We start from the raw sequence: 16,812 nt of genomic DNA on the forward strand, positions 1-16,812 counted from the left end.
CAAGTGCTGAGGTCAAGGGTTTGGAAAATGCTGTGTTTTTTATGAGGGTGCTGAGCACCTTCACGTGACATCGCCCCAGTGGTGGCACAGCTCTCTCCACAGAGCAGGGACAACAGCTGGTTTTAAGAGCCCCATGTCCTGAGAGAAACCCAAAGCCTCAAGGTTTTGTCCCATTTTCAACAGATGCCCAACAATTCCCAATGTCAGGGCTCGGGGCAAGGTTGAACCCATCCCCTCTGAAGTTGTGAGTGCCCAAAAGGGCAATTTACAATAATTAATTTATAATCATTTTCCAAAAAAGCACTGATTAAAGTGAGCGAGAAAAGGCCCAGCACACCAAAGCTCAGCTTGGGAAGTATCCTAAGATCATTTGTGCAACTGTCCTTGCATGGGTGCCAGATCCCTGGGGAATTTCCATCCAAGATTGCTTAGTTAAACCTCATTCATCTCTGTGGGTCACAGTCACAAAGGTGATCAGACGAATTAAATATTTCTGTTAATTAACACCAAACTGGTAAACATTTACCCCTTGGTGGGAAGTGGGAACTTGCTGATCACTGGTTTTACATTTTCCCTTGTTGTGCTTGAGGCAAAAAGTTTGTGTAAAAAAAAAAAAAGTTTTTAAATAGTATGAAAAAAAGTTACCAACAAAAACACGTCTTTTCCTGCTGAGCTGGGAAGGCACCGGAGGTCACGGGAAGCCCTTGGGGTACCACAGCTCCCTGACGGGGACTTTCCACTCCGCTGGGACCCACTGGGGTTCCCCCAGCTGCCCTCAGTGCCCTGGAACCCTTCCCTCCCAGGGCTTTTCTCCTGCTCAGGATCTGCTCCACGCCCAGGAGCAGAAGGTCCCTCAGCAGCCAAGGTGACATCAGCAGCTCTGACATGCCTGGGACAGGGCTCAGAGCTGCCTTTCCAGCAAGGAAAAACCCTGTGCTTGTATTGAGGTGCACCTGAGTCCCATCCTCAACACTCAAAGGACTTCTCGGAGCTCCTTCTGCAGTGCTGGAGCCCAGGACAGCCCCCGGGAGGTTGGAACAGAGGGAAGGGCTCCAAGATCAAGTCCAAAGTGGGTGTTCCGAAATCAAGGGGTGAAGAGGCTCAGACCCCCCTCCCAGGACACCTCCCACCCCCCCTGGAGCAAATCCCTGGAGCCTGGGGGGCTCCACCACGATGCCCTGGGGAGGCACCACCCCAGGCAGCAAACGCTCCAAAATCCGCTCCTCCAGGTGAGCAAACCCAGGCAGACCTGAAACAAGCTGAGATTTCCCCTCCCAGGACAGCAAATCCCAGCAACATCTCCCTGAGATGCCGGGGGCAGGAAAGTACCTGGCAAAGACCTTTCCAGGGGGGATCCTGCAGCGGGGAAGCAGCCACCGCTCCACCGGCACTGGGGGAAGCCCCCAGGTACCCTCGGGGATGGGACAACGCCCTTTCCTGCCCCGATTGTTCTGAGGCTGAGCATTCTGGGCAGGAAACAGCAGAGGAAAAACAAGGCCCTTGGCCCTCAGGAGCAGCTCTGAACGCGCTGCCCAGGTTTGGGGACAGCGGCAGCGGGTGGAGGGACAGAGATGCCTCAACTGGGTTGGTGCCAGGATGTGGCTCAGCACCTGGATCGATGCTGCTGGAGGGCTTTGGGCACTGGTGGGATCAGAACGAGAGGCCTGATGAGGCTGAAGGAAACAGGAGCTTGGGCTGATGCTGCGCCAGAAGGAAAATCCCTAAATTTGGTTTAAAGCAAAGGGATCCTACCCAGAGCTCTTTTCAAGGCGAGATCCTCACACGAGCTCCCCAGCAGGGTCATCACCTCCTTCGAGCTCCACCTCAGCTTCCTGCCTCCTCCAGTTCATCCTCCAAAGGGGCAGCACAGGAGCTTTGGGAGATGCGTCCTCGCTGCAGAGGAAGAGCTGGATTCGGAGCTGTGCCAGGCAGTGGAGCAGCACACGCCTGGTACCTGCTCCTCCAGTGAAACCACGTTTTTCTTAGATTACAGAGGAAAATCTTGGGTTTCAACTCTTTGCTTGCAAGATTTTACTGCCTCCCCTGCACCTCCACCTCATACAGGAACCAAAGATAGAAACCCGGAGCGAGGGAGGGAGCAGCTGGAGGAAGCCTTTGTAGAACACGGGGCAGTGCGGGGAGAAAGCTGCGATTTTCAAGAAAATCTTCAGCCTCGGGGTGTTTATCAGCCGAGTGAGAGCTCTGCACAGAGCGGGAGATGAGGGCGATAAGGTGCTCGCTCAAACCACACCAAGGCAGGGTATCAGATGATCCAGGAGCAGCTGGTTTGACAAACATCCTCCCGGGGTGCCTGCAGAGGAGGCCGTGCCATGCCAACCCCCGGCACCGCACGGCTCCTTATAGGGCCGGGTTCCTGTCCCGCTGAGCGGGGGCAGAGGCTGCTGTGACGCTGCGGATAAGGACGCACCGAGCCATAGCAGGGACCGGGAGGGACAGCCTCTCCTTGGGCTGCAAACCCTCACCCCCAGGGAGTCCCCACGCCCTGAGCCAACAGGGAGGAGGCAGCAGAGAAGGAACGCAGAGAGTCACTCCCAAAACCCAGACCAAGCCCTGAATCCTGACCAGGGACAAACTGACCGAAAGCAGCCCCTGACAAGGCCACAGAGGGGAACACAAGGGAAATCCACGGATGTGTCACCGCTCCCACCTCTGCAGATCCACCTGCACTCACCTCACCTATCCAAGCAGTGTTGGCTTGCTGAGAGCATCACTCCTGCTCCCAGGTGGTGACAGACACCCAAGAGCAAGGATTAGGACAGAAAAAATTGTCCCAAGGTCTGATTTCTTCGGGAGTCAATCAGAGCAGTGCCTGGACACCCCATGGGACTTCCCCTTTGCTTGTCCATAAAGTGAGGAGCCAAATGACTTGGACAGCTCTGAAAGGAAGATTTTCACAGCAATTGGTCCCCAACTCTGGGACAGCTTGACATGCACATGTAGAAAGCTGTGATGGAATAGATGAGCAACAAGGCGAGATATGAACCTTATGAATCATATATATGATATAAATATATATATCAACCTTAAAACTGCTCTGGGATTGGCACATAATGCAGGATTCTGAGCAAACTGCCGTGCTTGGAAGGGAAATGGGAAAGAGAGGTTTAGGCACTGATTTCATCTCACAGCAGAAGCTAAAAGTCCTGGCACAAGAAGAAAATCTGCTTCTGGAAGAACAAGAGCACCTGTGCCTGTGGGATAACGGTGCTGAGGGGCAGGAATGACACAGGACATCCCACTGCTCACAGGAGGAACCTAAATCCTCATTTATGAGTGGGAAATGGCGTTTTGGGAAGAGGAGAGGTACCAGCCTGGCAGCTCCCAGAGAGAAAGAACAGGACCAAGCCCTGCCCCAGCAGCCCTTCTGAGCTGCAAAGCCTCATTTACACCAAAAATGCGAGAATTGAGAGATCTCAAAGAGCCACAAGTGCAGAGCTCCCTCAGAGCCAGAGATCCCTCCCTGTTCTCGCTGGCTCTGAGAACTGGGCTGGAGGAGAGGCTCCCAGCACGGGGCAGGGAAAGCACCCAACGTGCAAGAGCAGTTTCGGAGTCCTGTGAGTGTCAAACAGCTCTTCCAGAACGTGACTCAACAGGGGCCAAGCAGCACCCAGGTTTTACACCCAGAGTTGGATTCCTGCTCCCCCAGGTGCCAGCTGGGCATGCACAGTGCCCAACCCCTGGGGCTGGGGCTGTCCTTGGCAGCAGTGCAGGAAGGGGGGCAGAGCGCAGCCCGAGGAACTGAAAGGTGAGCTGTGATTCGTCCAAACTGCCACCAGCTACAGTCACACAGCTCTGTGAGCCACGGACCTGGGGCTGCTCAGCCCCTGTGGGGGATACCCACCATGGGCACTGTGCCCTGCCTGTCCTTCTCCACCAAATGCAACATCCCCAACATCCCCCAGCTCGTGGCAGAGCTGCAGTAGAGGAGCCCAGCCACAGATCTAAGCCCTGAGATGCTGCTTTGCACAAAGAAGCCCAAATTAGCTCACAGTTCCCATTCCCAGAAGCAGATGGCTCTGTGGGAAGGCACAACGGTGGCCACGGTCAGTCCACGGCCAGGGCACGGCCAGATCCCTGTCAGACAGCAGGGAAGTGAAGCCTGACCTAACAACTGCACGTCTGGGTGGTCAGTTCTGTGCTGCTCCGGCTGTCGAGCTGACCACGGCCACAGAGCACCAGGATGTGGCAGAAAGAAAGATCTGCAGTCAGACGGGGAAGGTCTCCAGCTTAGGAAGGAGCTTAAAAACACTCTGCAAGCGAAGGATGGAGCATCATCCAAGCAAAGGGGAAAATAACATCCAGGAGAGGCAGAAATAAGGGAAGTGCTCTGCCGTCTGCCTGAAATGAGCGGCCTCTGGTCATCAGCTGTGTCCAATCCTTTGTCTTCACCAGCAAACCCAGCCCTGAGGGGTCAAACCCCAGCTAAAACCTGGAGGTGGGGACAGCTGTGTGCCCTGGGTGCCAGGCAGAGGCAAGATCCCAAATCCAGACACAGCCTCTCCCCAGACCAGGCAGGACTGGTTTTTCTTGCTCAGGGTCCCTCCGGTTCTTCGCTCGCAGGGGAGGGCGAGCCCAGCGAGCTCTGAGGCAGCAAGACCCGGGGAGGGGACGGAGAGAGGGACAAAACAACCACACGTGTGACACCGGCAGCGCTCAGCATCGCGTAACCCCGAGCAACGCCACCCAAAACCGCCCAAATCCCCCGCCCTGAGCACAGCCAGGGGAGGGGTGGCCCTGGTGTGGGACCGCCCTGAGCTGCGACCCCTCTGCGGAGCCGCAGCCGGGACAGGCTCCGGGCTCAGCAGCGAACCCGCGGTGGGAGGGCAGCGGAGCCCGCGGCGGCAGCGCTCTGCTCGCCAGCCACGAGTGGTTTTATCGCCCCAGCCCCTCCCGCACAGCCTGGCCCCGCTCAGCCGGCCCCGAGCAGCGCCGGCTCCGGGATCAGAGCAGGAAACCCGCAGGAGGCTCAGAAAAGCCTAAGACGAGTCAGCTCCACTCTAAGCCCTCCATCCAAGCCCTGGTGTCGCTGCAAAGGGGAGTTATTTAATGGGATTTCCCAAGTCCCAGCCCCAAGATTACCTGCATTAGCAGCCGGAGCTTAAGGCTGGGCTCGGGAGGTGAAGGCTCTGTGAATGCCAAAAAAATAAACCCAAGACGTGCAAGCAAACATCAACAGCTCCAAAGTGTAACCACCTTTGTTTGGGAGATTTGGAGATAAAGGCTCCACTGAAAGAAAAAAATGCAACATGGCAGGAGCAGGGTCCCAGCACTGCCCACCTCAGCTGTCCTTCGCTCAGGGATCTGCTCTCCCCGAGCTGATAAGTCACAGAGATGTTGCTGTAGCGTCAGCAGCAGCACTCGCAGCACTCCCAGGGTGAAACGAGCCCGTGGGGGCTCCCAGCATCACGGACCAGCTGCCAAGGGGCCACCTTTGCCACGTCCCTCCTGCAGGTCAGCACAGGAGGCAGCCTCAGGAGCAGCCTTGATGATAGTGGAGATGCTTGACCTGAAATTTAGGATTAAGTTGTCCCCAGGGTTCAACCAAAGCAGCAAACTGAATCACAGGAGGAGCAAAACCAGGGCTGCAAGAGACTCAGCAAAAAGAACAAAATAATAGAAACTGCTCTGAGGTGAGGGAATTCCTCAGTGGATGGAGAGGATTCCAACAAGATGCATCTGCCCAGAGGGTGCACAAGGAGAGACCTGGAGAGAGGGGGTTTCAAGGACTCAGAACAAAACCTTGCAACTCATCATTTCAAAACAGCGTTTGCCGTCACCTGACTGTGATTCAAAAAGCAAAAATCAAGCCAGAAAAAAATGAAACTTCTCATTCCTGATCAAAGGAGACATTTTGCTCCTCACACTAGTTTGGATTCCCACGGCAAAGAGCAAGCCCCCAGCTGGCCAGCTCTCACTGGGACCAGTGGTACCCGCGTGGGAAGCTGCCCCCAAGGATGCTCCTGTGCTGGTTTGCCCTCCTGCAGCATCCCTGAGACAGCCAAAGCCCCAGACTCTGACTGTGCTCCTGTGTCTCCAAGACTCCCCAGTCACTACCACTCATTTCTGCTCCCTATGGAAACACTGGGGGCTTCCTGGGATCGAGAACAAGGCTTTAACCCCGTGTAAGGGCAGGTGAAACACCTGGGTCAGAGGGGGGACCTTCCCAGCAATTCCCCTGCACACGAGGCAGAACTTCTGCCCCAGGCAGTGCCCAGCCCTGAGCAGAGACCAGAGAGGGCTGGAGTGTCCTCCCGGGGGATATTCCAGAGCTGCCTGGACACCATCCTGTGCCCTGAGCTCTGGGATGGCCCTGCTGGAGCTGGGCCCCTGGGATCCCTTCCAGCCTGGCCCATCCTGGGATTCTGTGATCCCGAGGGCACCCTAAACGCTGAGCATTTCCCCCTCAGAGCTGCTGTAAAATCCAGTCACCACAATTATCCTGTGCTTTTCTCAGCTTCTCCACCTTTTCTATTTTAACCTGCAGCACTCACAGCTCAGATCACACCTGGGTTCAGCTGCACACTCGGGGACGTTTCTGTGCCTGGACTGTCTTTCTTTAAGATTTAATTTTCTAAAAGTAGAAACAGCACAGGTTGAGCCAGGTGAGATCACTCTGCCAGCACAGAGGGAGGCTCGGGACAGATCCCGACTTCCCACCTCAGCACTCCCGGGCTGGCAGCAACTTATTCCCCTTCTCACTTACCTCCGGGGAGACCTCAAGTTATTTCCGTGCTTTTAAACTCCAAAATGTTCACTCCAAATAGCTGCGGGGTTATTTGCCGGAGTTCAGGCTGGCGGCTCCCAGCCGCAGCTCCCGGCTCGCTGCCGGCAGGGATCAAAAGATGCCGCGAGCTGATGGGGGGTCCCCTCCCGGGAAGCCCAGCTCCCTCCGGGAATATCCCGCACTCTCCAAATTAACAGAGGAGGTATAAAGACCCGGCTAATTAAGCGGCCTGGCCCCTGTGCCTTTCGGCGCAGCCAATTAGCGGCAGCTCGCCTGTGCCGGCGGTGGGTCCGCGGCGGAGGAGCAGCCGCTGCTGCTCGGGGAGGGCACCTCTCACGGGGGTGAAGTGCAAAGTGCTTCTGGTCACAGCTCTGTGACATCTCGCAGATACCTCAGCTCTCCTCCCCCAGCTCTGCGCCTGCAAAACTCCTTCCAGGAACTGCGGCAGCTCTGTCTCCGCACACCCTGACGGGCGGTGTTCGAGCTCCTCGTGTGCGAGGCACTTTGGTGGCATAAACGCCTAAAACCGAAATTAGGGACTTGCCCGCGGTTGGCTGGGCTCGTGCAGCAGCCTGGTGTTCTCCCAGCTTGGGGGGTATCCTAAAGCTCCCTGTTTCACAGAGTCTGTTGGGGATTTTCCCTTCCCCAGCTCGAGCTGTAACCCAGCAGCACCAGGAGCATCCCCAGGGTGTCCCAGGGGGTGACAAGGCCCCAACACTCGTCACCCTCCCAGACTGCTCAGCCCCCAGGCAAACCCAACACAAGCTGGTGGTGTCCAGTGCTTCCAGCCACGAGTCCACAATCAAAGCCCAGAGTTTGGTGAGACCTCTCCGTGCCTCAGTTTCCCCTCCAACAGGAGGGGCAGAGGCTCCTGCTCAGCACAGTCCCTCAGGTAAAGCTGAACCAGAGTTTTCTTCCATCCTCTCACTTTTATCTCCTCCTGTAATCTTCCCAACCCCATTTATAAACCTGGCATGCAAAGCTGGCAGAGCAGGACATGCTGAAGAGCATTTTTATAACAGATAAAAACATCCCAATACTTCACCGAGGTTATTTCTAACCCACAAGAACCACTTGCCTTAACCAAGACATCCTGCCACGGGCACCCAACACAGGACCCAGCCACCCATCCTCAAACTTTCTGGGCAGCAAAACAATGACACACAGCCAGAAGTGCCCATGCAGCAGCAAATTGCAGAAATAAAGCTGCACACGAGAAAACCACGTGTTCCCAGCAGCAGTGCAAGCAGGGGAGCTGTGGATTTGGCCACTGGGACCAGAACTGCATTGGAAGTGCGTTTTTTTTTTTTTTTAAACCCCAAATTTCTAAGAAACAAAATACAGAACTGCCTTGTCCAGACTCTTGCTGCTGCAGCGAGCACTCAGCTCAGTAAATCTAATTAATGAGCCAGGAAAAGTGTCACTCGTTTGCTAACTACTGCACCCAGGGCTGCCAAACAGACAGATAAAGGATTTAGCTGGGGCCTATTCCAGCCAAAGGAGCTGGGAACCTGGCAGGGAGAGCAGGAGATTAGAGGGGGCTGAAAAGAAAAAGAGAGGAGGGGGAAAGAAAAAAAAAAATCCCACTAGATTAGCACTTTGCAAATGCAAGCATGTAAATCAGCTTAGGTCTGATATAATGCCACCCTTGTGAGCATCTGGGCACAGCAGCGCACAGGGCCCGGCTGAGCCCGGCTTTATTTGGGCTCGGGACTCTCACGCCAGCAGCTCCCTCACAAAAACAGCAGTTTTGTTTTTACCAGCTTTGGAAGTTTGCACAGGAAGCCAATTAGGGGAGACCTGGGAACAGAGGAAGATTCATAATTGCAATTAAGGCTTCAAAGTGCTTATCCCAAGCGCGGCGGTTACAGCTCGAGCTGGGGAAGGGAAAAAATCCCCAACAAACTCTTTGAAACACAGGGCTTTAGGATACCCCCCAAGCTGGAGGAGCTCCTCACCCCCAGAGCAAGGCATCACCTGGCAGAGAAGGACCCGGCTCTGAGGGGCCCACGCCAGACCAGTCCCACCAGTCCCCACTGGCACCCAGCCCACGGTGCCTTGGCAGGGCTGCTCAGGGCTGCAGGAGGCAGGGACAGCTCTGAGCGCATTCACGCCCTGCCTTTGGCTTGGGAAGGGGGTTCAGTCCTGTGTACAAGGCCAGAATGGCTTTGCCTGCTGGGACCCAAGAGATCTGGGGTTAAGTCTGCATCAAAGGATCCAGCATTTGTCCCTGGGTGCTACAGACCATGAGCCCCCATCCCATCCCAATGAAGGCATCCTCTTACAAGTTCAGCAGTTCCAGCAGCAACCTGGACACAAGAAGCGGTGTCCAGGCAGTGCAAGAACTGTGTGACACCGTGGCAGAGCTGCTCTGCCTGTGTGGGACCAAACGTGCTCCAAGCAGCCCGACACAAACACTGGGGACACCGGGAGCTGGAGATGCGGCCCTGCAGCAGCACTGCCACGGCCTCCGCTGTCACACAGGATGGAGGGGGCACTTGTGGCTTTGCCTTGACTTCCAGACCCCCCAGTTCCAGGTGAGGCATCCCCAGGGAGGTGCTCTCCATGCTGAACCTCTCAGACACGAAGCTGCAGAATCTGAGAGCCTCAGAGGCTGAGCCACAGCTTCTCACACCAGAAACCCCAAAGCAAAGCCTGAAAATACTCCAAAACCCCCCAAATCAAACATGTCCATCCCCTGGGCTTGGCCATTTCAGCTGAGTGGAGCAGAGCAGCTGCTGATCTGAATCATGGCCCTCTGCATGCTGGGGGGTGTCAGTGACACCCACAGGACTGGCCAGAGGCTCCTGACCAGGGCCACCAACCCCTCACCTCTGGGGATTGTATGGGTGTGGATATTCCATGGTTTGGTATCCAGTCCTCCTGCAGGAAAGCTCAAGCAGGAAAAGCCCAATTCCCAGGAACACCAGCTCTGCACTGGGACACCTGGCAGCCCAGACTGTCATTTATGGATTGTCCCCCCTTCCCATCCCTCCTCGGCAGAATTGGGGTGGCAGCCTCTGCTCTGGACCCAGCCATGGGCCTGCTGCTCCACTGTGCCCTTGGCAGGAGAAAGGGATGGGAAAAGCTGAGAGGAGAAAAGGAAACTCACCCAAGGTGTCAGGGCCACCCCCTGAGATGTGGGGAGAGCACAGAGGGGCTGCAGCAGCTCTTGTGCCACCCAGGACGGCTCCAGTCCGTCCGTCCCCACTGCCAACCCTCACAGACACTTCCCTGTGGTGGCACCTCCTCTCCTCACACACTCCCAGCTTTCCCTCCAGCCCCTCCCAGCATCTCCCTCTCTGAACAGCTGGAGAACAGCTGGAAGCAGAGCTGGGGGGTTTGGGCTGCTCCCCTCACTGGGGATGCTCCTTCTTCCTTCCCCCAGACCCCAAAACCCAGGCAGCTGCAGCAGGAGCCCTGTGCCCAGCCCAGCCCGGAGGGGAGGTGCTGCTGTGGGACCCCAGAGCCCACGGGGACGAGGTGACCCCCCCCTCATCCATCTCCATCCACAGCATGTCTCAAACTGCTCCTCCTCTCCCCCCTCAGCTGCCCTGGGAGTTGTTCCCAGGCTCGGGGGCTGTGGTGTGACCTTGGGAAGTCCTTTGTGTCTCTGGAAATGCACTGGCTCTGGGTGCTTTTGCATAAGCTGCTTTCCCTGGGATGTTTTGCCCTAGTGCTGAGCACGTAGGGCTCGGTAATCAAATGAGGTCAAAGAAAATTCCAGCCAAAACCCTGGCGGCCTCAGTCCCGCCCCGGCAGCTCCCAGGGACCAGCCAGGAGCATCCCCACGAGCACAGCTCGGGTTTGAGCGAGGGCTCTCCCTCTCTGGCAGCGCAGGAGAATCATCACAAAGTGGGAATAATCCTGTGGAAATCGGCAGCATTCCACAACACCTAAAACAACCCGTGGGCAAGCAAGGACATGGGATGGCGGTTCCCAAGGCTGGAAGGATGGGAGAAGGCACCTCCCCGGAGCGAGGCCTGCAGCCCCCCATCCATCCCCTGGCTCTCCTGGCATTCCAACACTTCCCGGCTGAGGAGGGAGCCCCAGGCCCGGAGCCGAATCCATCCCCACACAAATCCCCTCCCGAGGCCGTGGCTCTGCCCAGGGACAGGTTTCCAAGAGCAACCCACACTTCCGCAATTTCAGAGATCTTCTTACTCCACCTTCCGTGTGCTGTGCCAAAAGGAGAAGTGCTCGGAGCCGGGGGGAAGTTGTGGCACCCTTTCCTATTCTGAGGAGGATTTCAGGCTCCTGCCACATCCGAGGGACACGCACGGCGCCGGCCACGCTGCGCAACGGGGCTGGGGCTGCCCAGGGCCCTGCTTTGGGGTGAGCAGTTCCAGGAACCCCAACAGTCATGAGCAAGAAAATACAGAAATAAAGCCCACACACAGATGATCTGGTCAGAAATAACCAGGCTGTCCCTGGTGCTCGCTGGGCTGTCAGACACCCCAGCAGGGCTGGGCGAGGAGAGACACCCGAGGGCAGCTCCAGGGCCAAGCAAGGACTCTGTGCCCCCTAAATGATGGCACACGTGGGTAAGCTGGGCTCAGGCAATCCTGGGGCCCCCTCTCTTCTTGTCTGAGGGGTCAGTTCCCCTTCAGGCAGCACCGTCTGGTGCTGGGGAACAGCAGAGCCAGAGGAGCCAAGAGATCCACTCCTCCCTGTGTGTTCATGGAGCTGGGTCTTCCCACCTGGATGCTGCAAGAACAGCTCCATCCTGACCAACTGCTGCCAAAAACTGAAGGGAAGGCTCTTCCCACCATCCATCGCCAGGGTTTGCTCCATCTGCTCAGCATGAGGGCTGTTTTCCAGTCTGGATGAGACCCAAGCATCACTCCTTTCCTTGCAGCCCTAAAAGCCTGGATTTCTGCTGCCACGATGGAAATCTCATCCCCATTTAGAGGGAAAGATCTCCTGCCTCCCTTCTCCAAGGGGGCTTGACAAGCCCCATCACCAGAAGCTTTCTCTAGCACAGCTCAAGAGTGGCTCAGGCCTTATCACATTCACTTCTTACAAGTCCTTCTGTAGCTCATCACCAGAGAGACACCTCAAGGTATTTTTAGAGGGAATATCCATGAGCACCGGAATTACAGGTGCATTAATTAGCAGGGAGAGCATCCCAACAGTCACAAGGTCAGAACACAACATCCAGAATTCACACCTCGCTGGGAGTCACTGAGGGAACAACACACAGGAGCTGCCATCTCTGAGGGCTTCCATCCCCCCAGCAAATGAGGAAAATTGATTTTCTCAGAGGGACCAAGTCCTCAAGGACAGCACAACTCACTGGGGGCTCTACAGGCAGGTGGAGAAGGAAACTCAAGGCCCTCGTCCACCCTGATGGTTTGGGGGGAAAAAGAAACAAGGGATGGTGAACATTTGCTCTTCTGGGATAAACCACAAAGAGAATTTGGCTGCATTTGGTGCCAGTGGCCACTGATTCTCCTCAACCGACAATGCAGCCTCAGCCTTTCAGATGGGGTAACTTGAATCGGAGGGCTGGAGCTGCCTGTGTGAAAGGCTTGGTAAGATCAGAGAGGTTTAAGCTGGTTGCTCACACAGATGGGCAGATTCACCTTCTGAGCCATTCCGGTCTTCCCTCAGGCAGCTCATACCCTGGCCCCACCCTGAGCAGCCTCTCCTCTCCCCCTGGGTACAAATCACTGCCAAGGAAGCGTCCAGCAGCTCGGGCTGGGACAGGCCTTCCCACACTTCCCACTGCACCCACGGCAACAGCGAGCTGTGAGCCCAGAGCAATGGCCCAAGAGAAGGCATCACTCGGGTTCCACCACTGCTGAGCAGGACAACCCCACCAGAGGAGTGGAATAAGCAGGAAAACCCAGTTCCCCTCCAAAAACTCCCCAAAGTGCAGCTGCTCAGAGAGGAGAAAACCACTGGGGGACTAAAGTCCACGCTCAACACCAGCTAAAGGAAACTGCCATTGCTGGCCTACGAGATACTGATCTTGACAAGGATTTGGTTGAGTTAAATTGTCCAGAGCTGGCTGTGGAGGGCTGTGCTCCACAAGGAGCTTGTTCATAGAATCGTGGAATGGTTTGGGTTGGAAGGGACCTTGTCCAGCCCTGAAACCTTTGTGAGCTTCTGCCCAGCCAACACCACACAAGGCAAAAGGCAAAGCAGCCCACAGTCCTGGTGTCTTGTTCCTTACCACTGTGCCAGTAAGGCCAGAAACTTCAGGATTATCATCCTGAGCCCCGAAAAACGATGGAGTCCAAGCCACAAAGTAAAATGAAAAAAAATAAATCATGCAGTGCTTTGGAGCACCCCATGAGCTTTTTGCTCTGCTGTAGAGCTCCGTGGTCACTCTGGGTCTATCCAGGGACAGGAGTCATTGCCTCCAACTTTACCTATGCAAAACTGAGGTGATTAAACAAATTAACATCTCCAGACACAGAGCACCTGCTGTGGAGGGCAGCTCACCCCACCCAGCTGGAACCCCTCCTCAGGGCAGCCTAAGTTGAATTTTTTAGGCCTCTTTCAGGCCATCCTTAAGCAAGACAACTCCCATCCTTGTTCTCCTGAGCTGCTTCCCACGTGCACAACAGGAATAATCCCACTTCCTTCCTTCCCCAGCAGTTGCACAACCAAATGTTTCAAAGCCTGTAAGAAGCTCAGATAATGCAATAATGGGAACATGGAAATTGCAGGCAGAGCTTAGCTTTTAATTCTTTCATGCCCAAGTTCAATTCTTACCAAACAAAGCAGAACCCAACATTTTTACAGGTCATTTTGTCTGCTGAAGACCCCCGGGATTCCTTGCTAGAGTTCCACCTCTGGGAAGCCAGATGTAAAATCTGCGTGCCAGAGGCTGGAATGAGCAGCTCTCCATAAACCACCAGGCCAAGAAGGTCCAACGATCGCCACTTTAAAACCTCTGCTCCAAGTTATTCCCACCTTTGAAGGTGAAGTGGGCACTTTAAACCTTCTTAAGGTCAGTTTTGGGGGACTATTTCACTGATGAACTACATTAGAGCACTGATAATGCAGAAAACACAAATTAGAGAAAATAAAGGCATCGTTATTTAGTTATTGGAGCATGTGAAGGCTGGGAACAAACACCAGGGACACCAACAGCCTGGGATGTGTGGGACAGGGCAGCACAGGTCTCATTTCCACACCAAGGTTGCATTGGCTCTTCAGCCAGGAGCAAAATCCCCATCAACTCTTGCAGGACCAGGCACAAAACCTCACCCGAGGTTATTCTGGGATCAACTGCCCTGTGCCTCTGACCAAGCACCTCCCACCCTCCTGGAGGGAGATTCATCTCTCACCCACCCCACCAAGGCTCCTTCAGGAGCAGCTCCAGGACACTCAACAGTTGTGTTCAAGCAGGAGTTGGAGCGATGCAGAGGAACGGAGAGGCCACCCAGGACATCACCAACCCCACCCCACCCCTGCCCACTCACGGGGCTCTGTGAGTTTGGCAAAACTCAGCCAGGGTAAGAGCAGCCTGTCTTTTCCTCCTCAAAAACCCCAAGGCCAACAGAAATGACACCGATCTGGTGTGAGTAAGAGCAGCCCAGTTTTACGCGCTCGGTTTTCAGAGAGGAAATGCTCTTTCTGTTCCTGGCAGCAATTCTGAAAACCCCTGGCCACATGATGCAAGAGTTAATTTTAGCCTCTACCAGTCATTGTCACCACAGCAAGGCTGAAGTTCCACCCAACATCACAGGCAATTCCAGGCTCCACGTGAGATCCCAAGAGGGTTTAGGCTGGGGACAGCCGTGGTGTGGTCTCAGCCTGGGAGGAGCTGGGTGTCACCAGCGGGATGCGGTGGAAATGCCAGGGCTGCTCCTTAGGGAAGGTGGAAGCTCGGCACAGGAGTTCCTGTGTGTCACAGGAGAGACGGGGGAAAAAATAAAAAATTCAGCAAGTGCATAATTTAGAGAGGAAAAAAAGGTGTTTCCCAAAGTCCAGCAGCCACCCCAGCCGTTCCTGCTGAGAAGGAAGTGAAGGACACCACAGCGTCCAGGGATTCCTCCCAACACCCCCAGGGACAGGACGCAAGGGGACATCCCTGCTGTGCGGGTTCATGGCCGCTCACCTGGGGTGAAGGTGGTAAAACCCCAGGTGTTTCCATGCTCGGCAGGAAACCCTCCCAAAGCCTGTGGGACACCTGGGATCGGGGTCCATGCCCACACGGACCAGGTGCTGAGCTCCCTCCCATGAACTCCTGGCAGCTGAAGATGCTCCAAGGAAGTGTCTGGATCAGGAGGGAGCTCAGCACGGACCTGGGTCCCGCATTTCCTACAGCAGCTGCTGGCACGTGGGGCTTCCTTGGCCGTGGTCCCTGGGGAAAATCCCTTTTCAGTGTGCCAGGTCACGTGTGGGTGGCACGGTCACATTCAGGACAGCATCAAACGCGAGGGAAACACCAACACTGCGATACCAGGAAAACTTCTCATCACCCATTCTGTGTTCCACTGAGCCAGCGCTTCTCTGTGCCTCCCCAAACCCTTCCCGAGACTTCCTGCCCCCAAATGTCATGTGGCTCCTTACTCTGCTACCCTGGCTCACAGGGAGGGTTGTTTGGGGTTTGGGTTTTGTTGGGGTATGGGTTTGTTGGGGTTTTTCTGTTGCAAAAACATCTCCCGGCCTGAACAGGGTCAGGGACCATCCCAGCAAGGTGGCACAGAGCACAAGGGTCCCTCCCAGAGGGGACCCCAATCCCTGCCCCACTGCCCTCCCCCTGCAGCCCCCTGGTGATGAGGGAGGGGAGAGCTGATCCTAATTCCTTCTGGCTATTTGGAAAAACAAGTTTACACGTGAGATTTCAATTGGCTCTGCCTCTGCTTAACTCCTCCAGCTGTGAAACAAAGTAAGTGAGAGACAAAGCCCTACAAACGAGCAGCGTGACCATTTCTGAGGACTTTTTGTGAGCTCCAATGCCAAACCCACTAAACAGATTAACTTCCCGCATAAACAAGCGAGTAAATCTTTCCCCCAAGGCCCTGTGTATCCAAAGGAAGCTTTAGAAGTTGCTTCCTGCCATTGTGGAGGCCCTGCTGGGAACCCAGGAGCCTTTTCAGTCCCTGGCTTGGTTGCCCAAACCCTTCAGTTTAGTCCCAGCACCGCTGGCTGCGACACCACAAAGGACAGATGATGGCAGGGACGTTTTTGGCTGGTCCCCATTGCCCTCAGGCCAAGGGCAATCGGGGCTGGGATTCCCAAATCTGACAGGAGGGTGTGAGCCCCACTCTGAGTGGTACAACCACAGAATCCCCATCACAGTGAGGGGAAGGAAGGAAGTCTCCAAATGGGGAGACAGCCCAAGGAGAGGGGCTGCATCTGAAGGTGACACCAAGAGCAACCCAGCTCTGAAGAGCCTCTGGCCAGGCTGACACAGCCCTGACCTCAGAGCAAGTCCCACATCCCCCAGGCAGGCACCCATCACAGGAGCAGGGAGTGCAGCACATGAACTTGCAGCCCCTAGGTCCTCCCAGGATGGGCTGGAGCATCCCAGCACAGGAGCCTTTATCCCAAAAGGAGCAGTCCTTCATCCCAGCCACACTCCTGGGAGCTGAGCTGACAGTGACTGTAAAAACTCAATTTCCAGAGGCTGTTCCCTTCATCCTAAAACATCCCCTCATGGTGATGCTCTGGTTGGAGCCCACATAGAGCAGGGGATGCTGTTTAACACTCGCTATCCTCCATCGCTTCTAAACCCAGCACCAGGATCTGGCAGCTCACGGCCACGGGGTTCCCAGGCTCTGGGTGTTCTCTGTGCCATAAAAGTGGATTTGCAACCGTTCCTCCTCACCCTGGAGCTCCCTAAGGGATTAGCACACCCTGGCATCGAGACCAGATCGACCTATGGACAATTTCCAGTTAATGAGCAGCCCTCTGGGAACACTGACCTCTCTGGCTTTGATTGCAACCCAGCTAATTGATCCAGGGAAGCCTCAGGCAGGATTCCCACAGCTGGATGAGGAGCAGCAGGGATCTCTCCCGGGCTGGAATTCCCTGAGTCCCACTGCAAAGCCTCCACACCTGAGAGATGCTGTGACTCCCCCGGGCAGCTGCACACTCGGTGTGTG

General features: G+C 55.5%; 1 protein-coding gene across 1 annotated transcript in view; it reads right to left on the bottom strand.

Moving 5' to 3' along the window:
• Positions 1–16,812, bottom strand: part of PIK3R5 (phosphoinositide-3-kinase regulatory subunit 5) — a 46,915-nt gene that overhangs the window by 25,207 nt on the left and 4,896 nt on the right.

Source organism: Corvus cornix, chromosome 18 (assembly GCF_000738735.6).
Source record: "Corvus cornix cornix isolate S_Up_H32 chromosome 18, ASM73873v5, whole genome shotgun sequence".
NCBI lineage: Eukaryota > Metazoa > Chordata > Aves > Passeriformes > Corvidae > Corvus > Corvus cornix.